Consider the following 21,162-nt stretch of genomic DNA (forward strand, 5'->3'; position numbering starts at 1 on the left):
CCAGCACAACTGTGTTTATTGCAGCATTATTTACCATAGCTAAGATATGGAACCAACCCAGATGCCCCTCAGTAGATGAATGGATCAAGAAAATGTGGTGTATATACACAATGGAATTCTATGCATCCATCAGAAAGAATGACATTGCCCCATTTGTTAGGAAATGGAAAAACTTGGAAAAAGTTATATTAAGTATTGTAATTTTTCAAAAAAGGCAAAGTCAAAGCTCAACAAAATGAGCACTGGGCAATTGGTATTTGAAAGGGGTAGGGTAGGGTCAAAGGGAAAAAGATAGATGAATAAAGAGAAGGGGAAAGAATAAAGAATTCAATGAATATCATACAAAGTGAAGAAAAATGACAGGTGGGGAGGGTTGGGAGGGTTGGATGAGAATGTTGAAAGGAATGACATTGATCATGAGATATCATATTCATGAGGTGTTTTCTTAAAAGGAAAATCCTTTGTACAATTACTTAAAGAAAATAAAATAAAGTAATTGAAAAAGATATATAATTTGCAAACAATTTCTCCTTGTTTTTATTTACTCTGTCATTGTACACTGACTAATTGAAGACTTTTGAAAACACAAAAATATATGTCCTGAGCACATATTACAGTTGTAAAAAGTTCTGTCAGGGAAAATAGGAGCACAGACTTCCTGACTTGCTTAATTATATTTTACTTTGAATATATGTAAATAGAAATATGACATGGCAAGCTGGGTGTTTCTTATGAAAGTGTTTGACATTTAGAACCTCAACACCTTTTATTTGAATGTGCACAGATTTGTTTACTTTTTAATTTGTCAGTATGATCTATGCAATTATGGCTTACAAAAGAAATTTGGAAATGTTGGTTGTTTTCTTTCTTCTTGTTTAACAGGCTTAAGGTTGAATGTGTCACAGCTGTTTGCTATATTGATCTCCTTTCCAGAGTCCCCTCAATTAAGAGTAATAGTGGAGTTTGAAAATAGTTGGAACTTCCATTTAACATGTGTTATGACTAAACTTCTTTCTCACAACTTCCTCTGGAATTATGCACTTTTAATATTATGATAATTTCCTCCTAATAGGTATTATATTAATTTTTGTAGTACTTGATTCAGAATTTCTTAGTGCTCAATATTAAGGAATTTAAATTTCTGCTTTTTCTAAGATAACATAAAAAGTAAAGCACCATCCGTGACTTGTTTTTAAAGTTGCTTTAATGTGTTAAAAAAACCTGATTAAAATTATTCATACAATGAATATTAAGTACAGATAATTTGCTCTTGAATGAGGTGTCCAAAGTTGTATGTACTGAGGATATCATGTTACCTGTAATTTATCATTTATTATTTTCTCTGTTAAGCAATGTAGTTGCACCCTATTGATGTAAAATAAAGCTAGCAATATCAGAGCCTTTCAGAATATCAAGAAAAGAACTTATCAGGGTAGAAGTTTTCTCTGCCATAAAGAATGTTTAAGCTATATTCATAGAATAAGGCAACTTACTTACAAAAATGGAGAATGAAAACTAAGCCTTCCTTTGACCAAACTCTATAGTCAGTCTCCTCTGAACCCTCTCATAATTTTGCATCAACTTTTAACTATAAAGGTTCCAAACTCTCAGTACAACCCTCTCACTCACACTAAATAAAGTCTGGAATACACCTTCACAAAGTCTCTGTGATACCAAAACCATGTCCTTAGAACTACTCCAACCCCTTAAAATGCCTACACGATAAACTTTATTGTTGTCAAAAGAAGTTCCTATTTGTTTTAGCCAAACCCTGATTGCCCATGACCTACTGATTCTTGGAAATGTTATTTCAGAAAATGTACAGATGTAAACCTTTTATTTGTCCCTTTTAGACTTATCTTTTTTGTGGGGGGGTCCGTTCATGGGGCCTGAACTCTGGGCCTGGGCGCTGTCCCTCAGCTCTTCAGCTCAAGGCTAGAGCTCTACCACTTGAGCTACAGCGCCACTTTCGGCTTTTTTCTTACGTGGTGCTGAGGAATTGAACCCAGGGCGTCATGCATGCAAGGCAAGCGCTCTACCACTGAGTCACCTTCCCAGCCCCGTTAGACTTATCTTCTATAACCCAGAAATGTCTTTCTCAAGCACCGGAGAATCAGTCCTTTGAAGGCTCCCACAGTCCTTGGGAGAGTTGAACCTTAACTTTCTTAGCACTTGTTAGCAAATACGAATGATCAGCTTTTCAACCCCTTCTGTAGTTCTTCTGTACTTTACCTTTTTTGTGCCCTAATATTTAAGATTCCTCCTGCCTCAGCAGGCAGGTGACTCAAGCCTAAAATTCTAATTACTTTGGAGATCAAGATGAGGTATCACTTACAGACCAAGACCTGCCCAGGGACAAAAAGTCACCAGACTATGTCAACCATTGGCTGCCACAGTGGAGTACATTTATCTTCGCTACAGGACAAACATGATGACTGGGCACAGTAGTGTACACCTGTCATCCCCAGACACACAGGGAAGCAAAGGGTAGAAAGATGGAAGCCCAGGTCATTCATGTCACAATGTGAGATCCTACCTGAAAAGAAACCAATACAAAACAAAAGCATTAATAGAGTGCCTCAATTGGTAAAGTTCCTTCTTAGCAAGCCTGGGGCCTTAAGGTCAGTTCTCATTGTGCCCCTCACCCCAAAAGGAAAACAACAATCAAATAGAAAAACCCTCCTGCCTTTTGTTTCAACTCATTGCATAAAACGCTCTCTGCATTCAGTAGTTTGAATAAAATCTGTCTGTCATTTTCAACAAGTGCTTAGTGAATAATTTTGCTTTAACAACCTGATTGTAACTGGAGGCCACTGTCGTGAGCCTTGATTTCCCTTCACCAAGTATTACATGTGAATTCACCACCAGATGCCAGTAGCTTTATCACTTTTGGACATCCTTTACTCTGTGGCCACCCACCTTTCACCAGTTCGGAGTGTACTCTTACAGTGCACCTTTTCACTGGATTCATTAAAACAAAGATATGATTTTAGTGAGGAAAACAAAACAATACTAAACTTCCGTCTATCTTGCTTGAAACCTACTATTGCAATCCAACTTTACATAAGAAAAATCGGAAGTCTGTAGAAATGTGCTACAAAGCCCCACTAAATCTGCTCTTTCTGCCCTTCCCCCACCTCAGTTATCTCCCTGACTTCTTCCTTCTGCTGGATTATTTCAACACTGACAACCTTGGCTGCCCTGGTGTATTTTAAATGCTAAACATGCTAATGCCCATTCCTGCTTCTGCTTCTTCTGCTTCTCCTGCTTCTGCTTCTTCTGGAATCGTCTTTCTCTCCAAATTTAAACATCTTGCTAATCCTTGAGTTTCACAAGGTTGTGAAAAGATCTAGGTAAATTCTCTCTTCACAATCCATATGTAAAAGTTGTTTCTTCTTGTTACCCTTCCAATCTATAGCAAGAATTCTTTTTTACTTTATTTTTCTCCAGATTTACTTTTTTGTAAAATTTAATTTTATTGTCAATGTGATGTATAGAGGGGTTACAGTTGCATACGTAAGGTAGTGAGTACATTTCTTGTCAAACGTTTTCTTTAACCACCCCAAATTATATTTATTTGCTATCAACTCATAGGCTTCTGCAAGTATTAGTAGATTTCAGCTTGAATAGCTAATTAAACTCACAACACAAAAAGTTCAAGAATATCACATTTATTGTACTTAAGAAAAGTTCTAGGGCCTAGAACAACAGATGTTTTATGAGTCCAATATCTGTATTAAGAATATATTTAGTAAATGAAGGTGAATGGGTACTGATCAAAAAGGACAATTTTTTTTATTGTGAAAATACTGTACACAAGGGTTACAATTACATGGGCAAGATAATGAGTACAGGACATTAACTTTAGAATCCCTTGTCTTTTTAGATACAGCTGATGCACAATGCCCTCAAGGGTATGTGATTAATCCCCATTTCTCACTGACTACTCTTATTCAATTATCAATCAATCAATAATGCAAAAAGTAAGGCACAAGAGCTTAGTTTTCTATATAGTAGTTGGCTGAATTCTTATTAATCTCAGATTCAGTATTGGGTCTATGTATGGACTATTTCAGTTAATATTAGTATGTCAGTTAATATTACAAGAAAAATTAATTGGTTGTCAAAACCTCAAACATCCCTGAGGCTATAAAAATGTAGGAATGGCCATAGAAACAGTAGTTAAATATTTTCTTTCACTTCTTTTAGATTTACTTTAATTTTCTTTATTTTGATCTTTGACTTTTCCAAAGCAGCTATATGTTGAAATGTATGATATTAGCATGCTGTGACATTTATAAAAGCTTTATTGACATAGAAAACTTTGAATTCAAAATACATGGTTAAACTTTAAACTGAATCTTCAGGTTAATATTACAGTTGCTAGATGTTATTTATCATAAATATGGACACTAACTTCAAATTTTGCTTAGGTTTATTTTCAGTATAAGAGTTGATTGCTTCCCATTCATTTTTCTTCTGGTTATCATTAGATTCATAGCAACATTTGGAACTTGTCTGGGAGGTGATTTTCTTGAAATTTTTCCTGTGATCTTAATCAAAATCAAACATTGTTATATTTTGTTTAAAACTATCTGAACTGTTAATTTGCCAATAGTCAAACACAACAACACAACAAAAACATAAATAAACAAGATTTGTTGATTTATTTGATGTAAAGTTTCTAAATACAACGTTACCAAAAACAAAAATTTAAAAAAATTAAAAAATCTGGGTTGTATGTAATTTTAATACTTATTTGTGTGAGAATACATATTTTAAACAGTTCTGGGTCCTTTGTATTCAAATGTATAAAAAATACAAAAATGAATCCTTTAAACAAAATATTAAAAGCCAAGACAGTCTGAGAATTAGTAGCAGGGCATTGTGGGCAAGTTATACATATTACTTTAGTAGGGTTTCTCACAAAAACCTTATATTCTGTTTTAAATTTTAGATGAAATAAATATATTTTCAAGAGAAAATAACATTATCATCATTAATAAAAGAAATCCAATAGCAATTATATTGTAGGAAACTGAAAATATTGAGGTATGAAGTATATTGAACATTACACTGCTCAAAGTTAATTAGAACATTGATGTCAGATTAATGTGACAAGTAGAAACTGATAAGGTCAATTGTATGATGCATTTTAGGATAATTTTAAGGTTATAGGCATATATATATATATATAGTTACATATACATATATGTGAATTTATATATTCACTTATCTGAATATATTCATTTATATATGAATTTATTTATTTATTGCTAGTACTGGAGCATAAACTCAGGGCCTGGTAATTGTCTTTTAGCTTTTTCACTTAAGGCTAGTGCTCTATCACTTGAGTTACATCTCTACTTCAGGCTTTTTGATAGTTAGTTGGAGATAAGAGTCTCAGTTTCCTTCCAGAGCTGACTTAGAACAACAACCCTCAGATCTGAGCTTTCTGAGTGAGATTACAGGCATGAACTATTAGCACCTGGCTTGAGAAAACTTTCAATGAGTGTTTGAAGATGACAGAGGTGAGCATGCTTAATGGTGCTGAAAACTTGGTGAGAGATTCAAGTTGTAGAGTGTTCACAATGCGCATACTTGTAGATAATCAGATATGACTGCAGTTGGCAGTCTTTATTATTTGACTCATGCTTAACTTGAAGTATAAACCTGCAAACAAAATTATTGCTTCTCTTTAGAAATAGGATTCAGTAAAGGAGACAGACCACTGTGCCAATACTTGCCATTTCTAATGTTCAAACTTTATTTCGGATCCACTAATATGTAGCCATTAAAATAAATAATTACAATCCTGAAGGAAATGTTCTTAATCAGTTTCACTTACAATCATCTAGGCAAATTTGTAAAGGTTGCCAGTACATTAGCTAAATCCCAGTGATACCATGTTTGTACTGAAGGCTCCAGGAAAAGAAAAACGAGTGATAAAAGAGAGATGTTTTCATCATACTAATTAAACATAAAAGAAAGGGTTCGCTACAGAGCTTGATCAGAGACAATGAGAAAGTCAGAGTCTCTGGTTACCTTCGCATAATTAATATTTGTCAGGCATTATAAAGGATTGGAAGAAAAAAAAGTTCAGATTTAAGTTAAACAATTTGGTCTCAGCATCATTAAAAATAAGCTTCCACCTGCTTCTAATTTTCTTGTTGATTATAAAGGTCATTGGCTGTTTGAACAAAGAAGAAAAAAAGAGGTTCGAGAGAAGCATGCAAATGAAAGAGGTTGGAGAGAAGCATGCAAATGAAAGCTCAGGAAGGAGTCCTCTGTGTTAATGAGTGAGGGGCGGTGATCAGTATGCAGTTGCAGAGTCTGACTATAATGCACATGCTTGAATATCTTTCAACTCACAAGGGCACTCATTTGCGTGTGCAAGGCAGCAGCATAAATCCATTCTTTGAAATTGTACTAAGACCTTCAATTACCTTTGTGAAAATAGGTGATCTTTTTAGAAAATATATATCTAATAAGATTTTGTCTAATGATCTTAAAAGTAGAGTCTGAAATTCTACCAAAATTACAGATCACATTAAAATATGATATTAAATTACAGTATCTATGATCTCTTATAAATACTCAATTTCCTTTTTCTGTGTAATTTTTTAATCTTCTACGAGAACATAAAATGGTAATAGTCCTTGTTCATTGAGTACTAACAATGAACCAGACAGACTCATATTTTACTCATTTTCTTTGTCAGTCATGAGGCTTGAACTCAGGCCTAGGTGCTGTTCCTGAGCTTTTTTCACTCTAGGCTAGGGCTCTATCACTTTGAGCCACAGCACAACTTCCAGGTTAACTGGAGATAAGAGTCTCACAGACTTTGCTGCCCTGGCTGGCTCTGAATGACAATCCTCAGGTTTCAGCCCACTGAGTAACTAGGCTAACAGGTGTGAGTCATTTGTACCCACCCTCTGGAATTATTATTGGAGAAGCTACAATAGCCTTTAATGTTCCGACCCCTCAGCTTGAGTTTACATAAATCTAGGCTTGATGTAAACGTTCTTCGGGTTTTTCATAATACACAGTGCTCTGTTGGTTCCAATATCATATCCGAGATGACACTAAAGAATATGCACCTATTCATCAATAATAGATACCAATGAATGATCCTATTATCTGGGCCTGGAACATGGTCTTTTCTGCTAATAATAATATTTATTGGCTTGTTTGTGATTGATGCCATTCTAAGAAGCTTTTATTTAATATGCTTAGAAAAATATCCATTTATTACTTTTAAGAAGTATGTACTCACTAGACACCATCTTGTGGGTTGGGATGGGAAAGAAAACCAGGGAGAGACCATGGGAAGGAGAGACATAGTTCAAAAGGAATTGTATTCATGACCTGACTCATATAACTCTAACCCCTCTGTATATCATCTCTACAATAACAATAAAATATATTAAGAAAAGAAGTAGATGGATAGTTTTCTAAAATTAAGTACAGAAATAAAGATCCAAATGTGGGTATGTGAATTTCATCAAGATAGAAGAACATTTAATAACTTCTCTATGGCACTTAGGTACCTTTTGGTGGCAAATAGTATTGCTTGGCACCAGTGACCCACTCTTAAAGTAGAAGCTACTTTGAAGCCTGAGATAGTTGGAATCAGGACTAGAGACCAGCTAGGAGAAGAAAAATGTTTGGGAAAGCCCTCCAAGCTGTGCTTGGAGGGAAGAGACTGTTATGATGATCTGAAAGCCTAACCAGGGCAAGTCTTGTGCAGATAAATCAGGCAGAAGTGAGACTAGAATCTCAAATATAAGCAAAATCTGGAGCTGGAAGCATGGCTCAACCACAAGAGTGCAAAAATAGAAAATCCTAGAAGAATATTTTGTTTTGTAGTTAATCTTTGAACAAAGAGCTTAAAATTACCTGCTGTTTGGGACTGTTGTTAGAGTTTTCCTTCACACAACTTTTAGAAAGAATTTATTTAATATTCAACATGTAATCAATCCACTGGTAACATAAGCACATCGTAATGATGCAGGACTCAGCTTGGACAATAGATTACAGCACCCAGTTATGCAGCAAATTCAGAATAGTAGCCTTGGAAACACTCAAAAGTTTTCGGAAATAGATTTCTAGGACTTGTCCTTAGAAGACACAGAAAAATAATGCTAACTTTATAGATAAGGGAATAGAGAGCTAAGAAATAAATTGTCTATGATTTAGAGCTACTATCTGAGAAGAAAGTCAGTTGACAAATCTTTATGTTTAAAAATACTAATTTTGAAAATGTACTGAATAAAATCAGTGCCAGGTTTCTGGGTTTTTCTAAGTATCTATTTGTCCATCCTAATGACAGAGAAGCTGAATGGTGTAAGCTTCTTAGAGATAGATTAAATTTATTGCTATCTGGTATCATTTCTCAAGCTTGTAGACTCTTCCAAACTAGAGGAAAGAAAGTCTTAGAGGGTTCAGGCATGACTAGAAGTTTAATATGAAGATAGATGTTTATTTCTGAAATTGGTATTATCATAGTATATTCTTTGGTCAGGAAAATGAGTTGTGATGAAATACAGATAAATTGCAAATGCAAATTTATTTAGTTATAAAGCAAAAGCACATAAACAATTTGCTGTTGATTGATGTTAGAAAATTCTAGTGATAACGTATTTGTTGGAGTGAATATGAAATAAGGCAGAACAAAATCTTCAAGTCTCTCATTCTGAAGGTCAGTTTAAAGCCTAATGAAGTAGAACTTCCATAAAACTTAAAGATTATACAAATACTCTTTATAGTCTGAAAAGGATATAGAAAGGGATCTGTGTAGTATTTGTCCTTAATTTTGATATGGCAATCTATAGGAATAATTTGTCTAGGTTCTAAGCATTCTTGCACCAAATTTCTACTAACCTTTCCAATTTATCCAAACATAGTTTGTTTTTAATGGTATGTGTGTCTCACTGAAAGTGTTAAAACTTCAAAGCCGAAGTCTTAGGTATTACAGAATGCAAGTAGGTTGCCAGTCATAGTATTGTGATCACAATATGTACCTACCTGCTGTTGTTCTTAATAAAGTATAAGCATAGACATCACAGAACATTTTATTTATGGAAATTCTGGACAGTTCCAGTAAGCTCTTTGCTTGAGGTTGTCATGTGTACAATTTTTAAGTGAAACATGATCTACTCCTGACCCTCAAATTAAAAGAACTTACACTTTCATAGATATCATAGATTATTACAGACAAAATGGCACAAGAAATGTAAATAAGTATATTTAAAACTTCTAAAAATAAAAAATAACAGCCTAGATTATTTTCTTAAGAAACAATTCCCTTTATTACTTACAGTCTGAAGAATATCCAATATATAGCTTTCTCAGTGGCTGATTGAACAACAGAGCATCCACAATTCTGCAAATTGAAATTGTAAGCCAAGTGAGATTCAGCTAAACATGTCTTTTATCATTCAAGTGAGGTCCTGTTACTTGTCACTTTGGTAATTTCTGAGCAATTTTTAAAACAATTTTAAAAACAGTTCTTTTAAAAACAATTTTTTTCTGGAAGAAATTTAGGCAAAATAGACTGCCTAAAGAAATCTTGACAAAAAGTGTAAACCTTAAACTACTATAACCTGACTTTAAATCCATTATTGAATTAAATCTCCTAAAATTTCAGATTCCCCTCTCCAAATCATATAACCTCATTTTGAAACTAAAAGGCCATCCTCTTTGTAGAGAACACTTAATGTACCTCAGAAATAATCAAACCTACAAGCTCTGTACTTCTTTTATAGAGATTTAGAGGAATACTTCAGACAGCCTTGATAACTGTCTTCCAATTGTCTTTGCTCTAGGTGACAAGTCTACACTATCAGGTCACTTTTTTTTGTACAACAAACAGATCGGCTACTATGGGTTATATCTATTTTTGGTTTCCCTTGTTCTATACCACTTTAAGAACTATCCTTTTTTTTCCAAGTTACTTTTTTAACATCTGGTCAAAAAGCCCTTCATTTCATTCACTGTGACCAAAGGCTAAAAATCCTAAGATTAAGAACTAGTCTAAAACGCATAATCATACTCAACAGAGTAATATCAGTCTGAAGTCTAGATTTTGGATTTCCCCACTGTACGCATCAGGCAAGTAAGTGCTACAAGACATGACAGTAAGGAGTACAGGCAAACACAAAGAATCAAATGTGATGTGGACATTAATTCAAAGATCTGGACAAGGTCAGTGTGATAAATTGAGGATTTGTTAATTATTAAAGTCAAAGGAAGGTTTAAAAGTTAGTAAGACTTTGTGAATGAGAATTTTGAGACTAAGAAATGTAACTTGTTAATGTGAATTATGAGCTTTCAGTGTAAAGTGTGAGATGAGAAATTTCACTGCTATATATAATGTCAGAACAGTTCGTTTCGGTGTCTTGTGAAATATTGATTATTCTGTGAGAATACTTGAGAATAATCTTTCAGAAACAGTTATCCTATAGTAAACCATATAGCTTTCCTACTTAAATGCTGTAATATTTAATTGTTCAAGTTTCCATCTGTGTATATCTTTCCCTTGGGTCAAGGTATATACAATCAAATTTCCTGTGTATTCTCTTATTTTTTCTCATAATCTTTCAGGGCCTAACATGATACCAAGCAGCAATAAATATATAATTAATATCAACCTCTTGATTACCTTTTCAGTTTGTTCACACCTTTATCAGAAGAGTCCATTTTCATAGTTGAACAAATATATCTTATTCTATAGCAGCAATCATATCAACATACTAGACATATGTAGTTTCATAACATACACTAATTCTAGAAAATGATAATAATTTTAGGGACAAGACAGTTTCATAATATTAAAAAATCCCTATTTCCATTTTCATAGCCACACTTAGTCTTGTTTTCTAAGTCAATAAACATTCTTTCAAACAAAATTTCTCTTGTTTGAATTCTCTTTTACATGTGAATATACTTGTTGGTGAATTTTATAATATTAATTAAGAAAGTATCTTTCATCCAACTCACCAGGAAAAATGTCATAAATATGAAAGGTACCACTACTAGTTTTTTCTCTTGCATTGAAGGACACATTAGCATAAAACAGAAATATAATCTATTCTCACTCAGAAGCTATTTTCATTATAGGTTCATCTCTCAGTTTTTTTCTTGAAGTCTAAGTTTGTGTATTTTTGCATTCTATTTTATGTTTGAATCACATGATCAATTGTTCAAATTAATAAGGTACAGTGTGGTATTTCAATGCATGCACCTAGGATCACCCTTTGGGACCTCCTCTGAATTGTTACTTACCCTATGAATTCCTCCAATATGAATGGCTATTCTTTTTCACTGAGACATAGAGCCCCTATAAATTACTTCTTCACCTTATATATGAGTATTATTTTCATAAACATCACTGTGAACTAAAAATATGTGTATCTCCTTATCATTTTTTGTACATGTCATTTATTCTATAATGTAAGTCAATCTGAAAATCTCTTAAGCATTATTATAAGTTAATGAAAAAGTTGAGAAGATAGATACTAAGAAAACATTCTAGCAAAAGCTTGTTTCACTCAAATGCATTATTAATACTTCTTTTTTAATTGTGAAAATACTGTACAGAGGGGTTACAATTACATGGGCAAGGTAATGAGTACAATTCTTATCAAGCATTGTTGCCTCCTCCTTTGTTTCACCTTCCCATCCTTTCCCACCCCCACTCCCCGCCCCACTGTCCTCCCCTACCCCTCTCGTTTTTCGACATAACGTCTTGTACATCTCATTGTTGCAATGGGTCCACCTGTATCCCTATTTAAACAATTTGTTTTTTTTTTCCTTCCCCTCCACAAATTATACCAACATCAAATACAGTGGAAATAGAGGTTATACTCTGGGGGAAGGACATACAAAGCAACAAAGAAATCATCTTATAAACATGTTAGAAACAATTGCATTAAAAAATTTCAATACATATCTTGGAGTTCATTTCCATAACATCAACTTATCTTTCCTTTTCTGTTGACTCAGACATACACTGGTTATTGCAAATAAGGGAAACCATGGGACCGATGTTTCTTTGGGCCTGGCTTACTTCACTTAATAGAATTTTTTTCCAAGTCTTTACATTTTCTAACAATGGGGCAATGCCATTCTTTCTGATGGAGGCATAAATTCCATTGTGTATATATACAACATTTTCTTGATCCATTCATCTACTGAGGGGCATCTGGGTTGGTTCCATATCTTACCTATGGTAAATAATGCTGCAATAAACACAGTTGTGCTGCTAGCTTTAGTATAGTCTTGTTTGTGAGCATAAATGCCCAAAAGTGGGATTTCTGGATCATAGGGGAGCTCTAAGTGGAGTCTTGAGAAACCTATTAATACTTTTGATTCAAATAATTGTTTGGTTAAACACAAAAAACTTATAAAAGTGAGATATTCAAAAGCTGACATATTTCCATAGGTGTGAAAAATTGCAATGTACCATAGACCTAGACAATTAATACCTCATTGATAATCTAAGAAATGGAATTTTCTAATAGAAATTATCTTTTGAATTAAATATCATGTGCATGAATTTATAAAAACTAATTGGATTCATGTATGTTTTATTTACTTTTATTTTTGCTGGTCTTGGGCTTGAACTCAGGGCCTGGGTGCTTTCCCTGAGCTTTTGTGCCCACAGCCAGTGGACACAACAGCTCTACAAGCCAGGTTAGTTTTTGAATGGAGACATTCAGATACTCAGATCTCGGCCTCCTGAGTATCTAGGGTTACATGTGTAAACCACCAGTGTGCACTATGGATTCTTTGATGCCAGGACAATGTGATTTCCCCCCCCCTACAGTTTAATGAACAATTACAAAAATGAAATATTAAGGTTTACATATGAACTATCAACCATTATGAAACAGTATTTTGGACACAAAGTATTATTTATTCCACATTAACAAAAATTTTGTGTATATTTTCTATCCTACATACTTTTTCTAAGATTATCCACATGAGTTTTTGGATCTGAACTCAATTTTGAACCAACTATGAAACCTTGTGATGAACTCATTTTTTTTTCTTTGCCTTCTCCTTTTTATAAACTGAGAAACTTATAATGATATATTTATTATTTAAAATATAGAGCACAAAACCTTACCAATAGTATGACTTTGCTTTCCACTTAAAATAGAGAGATAGAGCACCAGATTTGTCAGTGTTCCTATGACCTGGGGGAAAATGGCATTGTCTACCTGAAGTTGATTCATTATATTATTAAAGATTTTCTCAAGCTTAAAGTTAGATTGGCACTTGAGGGTAGTGTCTTCTTTTCTACTGTTATGGTAAACTTATTGAGCTGAAACTTACAAAAAGCAATGTTCAAAAGCATAAATTTGTAACTTGCCTTATTATTTCATTTTAAAAGAACTTTGGTGAATATAATTGTTATACACTAATCTATCCCTATTTAGAGTGTCCAGTTTGGTAAATATTTGTGTATGCTCTCAGTTAACTATCAGCACACTATCAGCTTTCCAAAGAAGCAGTTCATCTGCCCTCTTGTTTTTTGGAAACGGAATTGTTTTAATATGATTTAGGTACAACTACTTTTTTTTCATGAGGCCTTTCAAGAGAGCATTTATGAGACTCTGCCCTTCCCAATCCATTTGGAAGCCTCTATCCTAGATCCAAGGTTAATCTCTATTTGTACTCCATGTATCTCAAAGCATCATCCTTCATCCTTCTTATGCTGGGTATTATTTTATATGTTAAGCCAGGGAGAAACCTTGGTCAGTGTCAGTAGCCCAGAGCAGCTCCTACCTGGAGCTATAGACAGCTTCTGCTAAGATCTTAAGAGTCAGCCAATGACTTTCAGTTCAAGAGTGACCCTTCACTGACCTACTAAAGTCACTTTCTGATAAGAGATTGGAATTTTGTTTAAGTTCTTGTAGTTTTCTAATCTGTTTATGAGAGTTAGTGATGTACTATAATGAGCTTGAAACTATTCATCACTGAGTAGGATCTCAATTACGTTTTCCTTCTGGCTCCTGATTTAGCTGTGGGCTTTTCTTTATACATACATCCCAGCTTGCCATATTGGGTAAACTTTTCCCTGAATGTCTAAGAACTTTGAAATTCAGAGAGTATAACTCTAAGTAATATAGTCATTATAATTTTATAAAAATGAAAATAAATGAATCTCTTAGAAATAGTCACAAAAAGATGCAAAGTTCATATAAAAGTAGACAAGATACTAAAGAAATTTGAAGGAAAACAATTTTAAACAGCATGAACTTTTAATAGGACAAACTAGCTAGTGCTAGTGTGCTTTTATGACAGATATCATCCTGTCTTCTTGCTAATATAACCTGTTTTTTTTTTTTTAGCAAAGTTGAGCATCTTCTAAAAGAAAGTGAATCTTACACAAACTTTTTTTGCCTGTAAATCAATGGTGCACATCTTTTTCTTCTTCATTAGTAATTAATTTAGAATTGGACATCTATCCAATTCAGGCTAATGACACACTAGGGAATTATGGCTGGAATTGATCTGAGAAAGGTTGAAAGGAATCTCCTACTCTTCTTAGCTTGAAGAAGCTGTGCCAGGAATTCTGAGATCTGTCTTGCAAACGGGAGAAACCAGAAACAGTGCAGAGTTGCTTTACATCCCAGCAGTAATAGACATCTGATTGAATCAGCCAGAGACTTACCTCTTTCTAGACTTTTGTGCTATGCAAGAATAAAGAATGCACAAGTGAAGTCAAATTTTACATTGGAATGATGGCTAAATTTTTGTGGTATTCCATGTGTGTTTGTCTGAGTAAAGATGTGAACCTGTTAAGATAATAAAAAGCAATGCTTTAGCAATGCCATTTGTTTTCAACAATGCAATGTCACTGAAGAATCTTTTGGATAAAGTAGAGCCACATGATTAGTTTTCAGACTGTCCACAGAAGCAGTCTCCATTTCTGGCCTGAATGTTCACCACTAAAACCTCCCTGTGTATATGGAATGAACACTGTTCAGTGAAAGCATGCTCATCACTGATGTTATGTATTTGCTACTTTCCATATTATATGATGTAACTAGTACTATGGTTACAGGCCTGGACTCTCCAGTTAAAAGCCTACAAATTAAAAAGGAACATTTGTGATATTTTCAAATACATTCACTAAAAATTTATTCTAAGGAGTTAACATCTAAGATGTAAGTACATTAATCTTTGTAGAAGTTCTTAATGACAATATTGTCATTGAATGAAATCTCATTGAATAAAATGATTAAAACAAATATGCTCATTCATACATGAAAAATGTTGGTTTTCTTTGTTTTTTCTTGGTTTCAGTTAGAATAAAATAAAATTTTAATAATGAAGAGTGCTTAGAAGTACTACCTATGGATACCGACTGCAATTTTATAGACATGGAAAGCAGATGAATTTTGGTTTTCAGGAAGCTTTTAACAATCCCCATCATGGCCATATCCAATACACAATGAGTACTCAATTTCAGTTGTCATTGTGATTATAGATTTATATTTCTGGAAGATTTCTTTTGGAATTCTGCATATTTGAATTTCAAGCTGGATAAGGAAACTATATTAAAGTGACTGAGGATGCTAAAGGAAATTGTGAGCCAACCTCCAGTCCTTGATCATTTGTGAAAGTATTCATCACTGACATATCAATTTAGTGTAGCTTTCCTTAGACAATCAGCCTTGCACAGTCTCTGCTCTTACTTCTTCTCATTGAGACACCAGAAAAGTGATAGAATTTCTTTAAATAAAACTTTCAATGAGGATTAAGTTTGTATCTATATTTTAAGCACATAAATATGTGGCAGAGATGTATATGAATTGTCTTTGAAGAAATTTCCTTATATTTGAAAGATCTGCTATTTTCCAGAGAATCTGGGTAATTAAAATATGTGTTGATTCTGTGAAGTGTTCAAATAAATGAAAATCTTTTTGGCTTCTGCTTTTTGTTTTCATATTATATTGACTTCTAGCAAATTTATCTTTTACTTCAGCTGCATGTTGTATCCGTGACATATATTACTAATTAGATTTTATGAACATCAAAAATTATAAAATTAGAACTTTTCCGTATACTATTCTAAAAAGGAAGTAACTAAATTATTACTTGGATTAGAAAGAACCTGCCAAATTCTTAAGTTATGCCTTCTATTAATTTTAAATGCTGCTGAGTGTCCTAGATGTCATTGTCCAAATTGGAGCTCTTTGGCTGCTAATGCTTTTCCAAAGAAAATGTTTGACTTAATCTATGCTCAAAGAACTATGCAATAGTATGAATTCCTGTTATGGATGTGTTTGTGCATAGTTTAGATTTTGCAATATTGTATGTTGAAGTGGATGTGAGGACATTTTTAATACTGTTGACAGTTGCACGCCTCAAAGGTAGAGTTCAGATCTGTCATAAAATTTGCCATTCAATATAAAAAGATCTTGAGAAAAAAGTTGATATTGGCCAAGGGGAGAGTTTCCATAATTCATAATACAAAATGAGATGGAAGAACTAGAAAATGAAATACTTTTTGGTTAGGACATTTGATCAAAACAGAAGAGGTGGCTTCCTACTGATTTTTGACTTGATGAAGAAAATGATGGTGAGACCTAATACTGAACTCACTACCAGGAAAATTAGGAACAGAGAATAGATTATGGGAGACAATGGAGTTTACAGTAAAGAACTTAGTTTTCATAGGAAAGATTATATGTATTATATTAATGTAGCGAGGATTTCTACCTTGCCTTCACAATAATATAATTTCAAGTCTTAGTGCCACAACTATCTCAAGGGTAAATTAATTCAATTTCTAGATTTTGGTTTTCCAACCTCAAAACTGAAAAAAATGAATAACAGTATCACTCCCCCCCCACACACAAAATATATGCAATGCCCAGACAGCCCTGTACAGAACAACTGGGAGTCCATCAAAATGCTCTTGAAGTTAGCTGTGGGGAAGAGAGCTCTTCAGCTCAGAGAAAGGAGACCAAGGCAGTGAACATGGCAGATATAAAAGAAGAGAAAGGAGATCTTGTAATTACTGATGTGATGTCAAAAATATCATGAGCTTTTAATAAAGAGAAGCCATTCATGTGGTCAGAACAAAAAATGGGAAATGTTGGAATGAATGCTAGTATTCAATGGTGGAAAATGCATCATTCATTTTTTCAAAAAAAGCATGAATATTAAAAGGAGCTATGATATTGGCTAACTTAAATCCGGTATCTAGTGATAATGAAAATTTAGGTGTACAAGGTAATTTTTTTTGGAGACTTGGTAAGAATACATTTATTTCCATTCTGCTTTCATACTTGCATGGGGAACAAGTAAAAAATTTGGAAGAAATGTCAGTACAATAGGAAGACAGCAGGAGACTGCAGAAGGCTAAATATACCATTCCATTTATTCCCAAAGAGGAAACCTAGGGCTTCGTTTTTGAGGAGCACTACTATGCCAAATTTCTACCTATAACTGTGTCTGCAATTCCAGTCAGTCCCTTTGTCTCATGTATTCAATTAGATGAGTCTCACAGTTGTCCATTTTTAACAGAATGGCAGGAAAGTCACAAAATAGGATTCATTCAGGTGATTACTTGGAAAAAAAATAAAATGTACATTTGTTGTATGGACTAATTCCAATGTAAAATACTTAAATACCCATGAGTATTAAGCAATGAAAATAAATTACTGAAGACAACAAGATCACAAGTCTTGTTATCTACTCTTGGATTTAGAAGTCTACTTGAACATTAAATTTGATAAGATGCATAGTATTTAAGAAAAAATCAGAGAAATAGAAATGTTTGGCATTGTCTTAGATCCAAAATTTAGAATGTTGCTTTTTAGTATCAGAGGCAGCTGCTGAAATGTGTGTGTGTGTATGTGTGCTGATTTTTTTTCTATTTGGCAGAAGATTAGCTGTGAATAATTACTTTTAATTCCCTCTGATGGGGTGGCAAGATGCAAAATCATATATTTAAAATATTGATACATTTATATAAGTATGATATTCCTGTAATTCAAAATAAGCCTTAAAATCTGTTGTCTACTGTTTATTAAAACACCAACAGCAATAATATTACCAACCATTATTTATCTACTCTCAGTATGAAATGTTAGTGATGAAGTGTCCTTAAATTCTTCTGGCAATTATTCCATATAAATTACTTATTTGGTCACTTTCCAAAGGCAAAAATATCTACATGATTTCATATTTTGTTATCATGTTGTGCTGCTTATGAAAGAATGAGAATATATATGATATTTTATGCACATATTATTAGATTGTATGTAATATTTTTGAAATCAGTACTGCTTGTTACAAATATTAAAATACACTAAAGTTAAGAGATAAAATTACAAAAATTTTACTCCTAGTGAATACACAAAAAGTCCTCTTGATAACTCAGGTTCAGGTGGCTCATGTCTGTAACCTTAGTTACTCAGGAGGCTAAAATCTGAAATCAACCCAAGGCAGCAATTTACTACCAAAAAATAGAAGCTGTTAGTAGAGTTGTGGTTCAAGCAGTAGAATGGTAGCCCTGAGTCAAAATCATACACACACACACACACACACACACACACACACACACGTGTATATACACACACTAAACAAACAAAAAAAACAAAAACAAACAAACAAAAAAACTCAGGGACTTAGCCCAGGCCCTGAGTTCAAGTTCCAGGGCAGATAGAGACATATAAACAAACTCCCATTAAGTTCACCTAAACACTTACCTCATCTAAAGATCAGTTACAAAACTTTCTCCTTTTTTTTTTTCTGAAGATTTACATATATCATGACCTAGAGACTTATACTAAATCATTTTGTTCCAATGAAGGGGAGAACATTTCCAGAAATTTCATGCTTGTCAAAAACATTACTCTCCTATTTAAAAACCCATTACCATGAAATGTAACTTTTGAAAGAGAAATAGACTTGTCAGCATAACTTGTACACATAAAATCTTCACTTTAGTAAGCTGCTGTCTTAGACCAATGGTATAAGTTAGTAACAGTAATAGTATGGTTTAATTCTTAAAGTTTTGACTTATTGATAAAAATTCAATAACATTTACTTTCAAATTAGTTTATAAAAGAAGTGTGTGTGTTTGAGTCACAATTTAAGTACTGAAATGAAAGGCTGTGTCTTTGGCTCCATTTTTCTGACATCCAGGACAAGGCTGCAGTATCCAGGCATGAAAGATGGCTGATAAGGGCTTTCTGAAGAGAGATCTTGACTTGATCGCTTATTTGTTATCAAACTAATTGAATGGATAAAGAAGACATACTTTCATTCCTGTTTGCTTTTCTTTAAGTTGTTATCATTTGTCCTTGCTTTCTGAGTTTTCATGAGTAATTCTGCACTTTATCATAAATAGAAGTTCTAAAATGCACTGCCCTAATGGTTATCTACTTATGAATGTTTTCTATACCTTCAACTTTACAGGGTTTCAATTAGCATAGTAAATAGCATAATGAAAAGGTCTAATGAAATAGGTCAAAATAGCTTTTCACAGACATGCCAAATAGAAGGGTAATGATTGCATTTTCTTTCTCATCTTAGTTTTAAATCACATGCCTATCTCAATAAATACTGAGTAATAGGTCTCAGATTTGCAGTATAAATTTAATTTCTATGTGAGATTTGGAAAGCTTGTGTATTTTTATGTGTGGAATTTTTAAAAAGATCAGTAGTGTGAAGAATATAGTTTGTAAAATAGCATAGGCTGCTGAATTGATTTAAAAGGGAGGAAGATAGAATAAAATTTGGATTCACTTACACAAAGATTTCAGCCTATGTTGAGTATTATCATAGTGGTCCAACCTGTCAATACATTAACTATTTTTCTTATTCATTACTATTGAATATTGGATCTGTTCATTCTGCAGAACTTTGAAGTTTATAGATTTCCCCTAAATATGTAATTCCTTTATTTTCTTAATAATCCCTGACAGAAGCCGGGTGCTGGTGGCTCACGCCTGTTATCCTAGCTGCTGAGGAGGCTGAGAGCTGAGGATCATGGTTCAAAGCCAGCCGGGGCAGAAAAGTCCGTGAGACTCTTATCTCCAATAAACCACCAGAAAACCGGAAGTGGAGCTGTGGCTCAAGTGGCAAAGCGCTTGCCTTGCGCTGAAGAGCGCAGGAATAGCACACAAGCCCAGAGTCCAAGTCCCACGACTGAAAAAAAAAATCTGACAGGGACACAAATCCTGGTTCCTCAATTTCTATGTAAGGAAATAATGGAAAATTCCAGAGACTAGTTCCTACCTCATTAACAGAACAAAGACTTTGACTTCCCTCAGTACAGTCTACTTCTTTGGTTCCTAAGCAGAGTGTTGGCTGATGCAATAGACACCTTTACATATTCTTCTGATTTTGAGCCCACAGATGAGAGAAGATGAAGGAGGCACACTAAAATTCTGAAAATAAAAATGTGCATTATTTATCATTTGATCATGTAAATCTATACTCATGTCTATCATTTCTAAAATAATTCAAACCAGGAAGATAAAATCCCACTGGAACCTCTATAGGCTTGTTTGAAGTAATTAGTAGGCAATATAGAAATATATATTTTAATACAGTGAAAAATTCCCTTTGGTCTTGGAATAAACATACTCTTAACAACATGTGAATATTCATGTCAGTGGAGACAGAAACATTATACAAAAAACTAGTATGTATGTGTGTTCTACAAGTTCTTGTTCAAATAAATTTTCTATGGAATAAATGCCAGAGAAATAATAAGAAAATGACAGATTTTTACAGATTCAATTTATATAAAATTAATTTTAGCATGAAAAGCCATATACCATAAGAACTTTGATAAGATAATTATTTTATATGTCTTCATTATTCTCAAACAAATTATGAAAACAAAAATCATAAGGCATTACCTTTTGATCAATAGGTGAACTAACATTAAAAATTTGAAGGCTCAAGCATTTACCTTTATTTACCAAACAGAAATAATTGATGTAGAGATCTACATGTGAGTATTGCATGAGCATTTTTGGTCTCAAAAACAACACTGTGAGGAAGAATTTGTTTTTAACATCTAAAAGACTAATTTGGTTTTAAATTCTACTGAGACTGCAAAGGAACTATGACATCATGCTAGAGAGGTGAAAATCACGTAATATGATTATATGACAATTTTTT

Source organism: Dipodomys ordii, unplaced genomic scaffold (assembly GCF_000151885.1).
Source record: "Dipodomys ordii isolate 6190 unplaced genomic scaffold, Dord_2.0 Scaffold62, whole genome shotgun sequence".
NCBI lineage: Eukaryota > Metazoa > Chordata > Mammalia > Rodentia > Heteromyidae > Dipodomys > Dipodomys ordii.